Source organism: Carassius auratus, unplaced genomic scaffold (genome assembly GCF_003368295.1).
Source record: "Carassius auratus strain Wakin unplaced genomic scaffold, ASM336829v1 scaf_tig00044237, whole genome shotgun sequence".
NCBI classification, from domain to species: Eukaryota; Metazoa; Chordata; class Actinopteri; order Cypriniformes; family Cyprinidae; genus Carassius; species Carassius auratus.
Genome location: NW_020526815.1, coordinates 18,601 through 20,395, shown reverse-complemented (window position 1 = coordinate 20,395; position 1,795 = coordinate 18,601). Strand labels below are relative to the sequence as shown.

At 31.9% G+C, this 1,795-nt stretch overlaps 1 long non-coding RNA gene across 1 annotated transcript; it reads right to left on the bottom strand.

The window, feature by feature from the left end:
• Positions 1-1,374, bottom strand: LOC113086879 (uncharacterized). Its single transcript, XR_003285098.1, has 2 exons — positions 1,263-1,374; positions 1-619 (listed from the first exon to the last, which is right to left on the bottom strand). It is a non-coding gene; the product is annotated as an uncharacterized LOC113086879 (long non-coding RNA).
• Between the last annotated feature and the right edge of the window lie 421 nt (positions 1,375-1,795).

Sequence of the window (1,795 nt, the reverse complement as noted above, 5' to 3'; positions counted from 1 at the left end):
TTAACTTGTGAAAATGTTTAGTTGATTTGATGGAGAGACTCCATCCACAGAACAAAGACTATATACTGGATATCTGTACATTAACAACAGACACACAACTAAATATAAAGTAAAATAGAATAACAATGTGTAGAAAACATGAGATAAGTTTCAAACATTGTAGGTTTGTTTTATATCTTTTGACACATTTAAGTGCTGCACTTGACAATCACATTTAAACATCTGAATCATTATGAATGAGTTTAATAGAAATATTATTAAACTGAAGAGCCAGACAGACTCATCTGAGCTTCTTCCTCCTCTGTTCCAGCTTTACATTAAACACAATGATCATCTGCTTGAATACTAAAGCAACATTAATAATTCAATATCATGTTTCTAACACACATGCTGCATTATTTGATTGTAAAGTCTGAGTCTCTTCACCTGTATGGATCACATTTACACATTTATCACACATTTATTTCTCCTCATAGACACAGTAGTGAAGCTCTTCTGTGGATCTTCAGCTGATGTTTACTGCTCCTCTCAAGACCACTTCACTTTATGATACACAGCATTTATCAGCTTCTGGTGATTGAACTCAATGAGGTATTTCTTGATGGATCACTATCAGAGACTTTTGGTGAAGAAGGAAGATAATCAGAGTTCAGTGAAACAAATTAACAATTAGTTACTATACTTCAGTGACATTTTAATAAATGACAAGGAACAAACACAAATGTGATTTAGTCTTAAAACACAAATCTTTCAGTTAAATGTGTCACTAGTTAAAGCTGTTTGTCCTCTAGTTGAAACATGTTTGTGTTGATAACAAGCAGCTGGAGCTACATTATCTCTTACAGAAAGTAAGTGTAAAGTAATGTGACGTGTTGCTTGTCAAAATAAAAACACACAAGAGACAGAGACATTGATCATGTGATGCTGGACGACTGTGAGCTGAAGCTGAATCTGCTCTTATTTTACCAGCGTTTTCCTACAATCTGAACAAATCTATTTCAAACTCTAATGATTCACTATTACTGATCTCATTAATAAAGCAGATGTTGCTGTGGAAAGCTGTGACAGTCTGCTTTTCTTCTCTTTCCTCCTTTGTGTTCAACATTTTTATCAACTTTACATTTCATTCAGACACAAACCCTTTCAAATAAAGCTTGATGATCATTTGATCAACTCTTTTCACTAATATCTGAAAGTATATATTTGTTCACATATCAGAGGTAAATGAATCTCTTTAATATCACAAAGTGAAGTTTACTCACCTCAGTTTACAGTTTGAGTCTCGTAGCACATCAATGAGCTTCTGCTTTGATTCTCCAATCTCATTATATCTCAGATCAAGCTCTTTTAGAAACTGCAGAGCTTTTGTGTTTGTCAAAGATTGAGTTAAAGAAGAAACATCTGTAATGCCACAGTCATAAAGACTAGAAAGAGACAAACAGAGGAAGAGAAATCATCTTACAAACAAATCATTAAGATGAAGAATCTTTCACAAATATAATGTGAACACATTCATCATGAGATATTGAGTATAAAGTGTTTTGTTCAACTCTTATGTGCTGTTCGTTTGGGGACCAGAGAACACAGCCAACAAAAGGACATTTGTTACAAAATGTGTCATTTATTAATGTTTTTACTCTACATTTATGAACTTTTTTGAAGGATTTATGATATTTTGTAAATGTATAAAATGTATTTAATAAAAAATATATTTTTAAATAGGTTTTTATATAAAAAAAATATAATTTTACAGTATTGTTCAAAATAATAGCAGTACAATGTGACTAACCAGAAT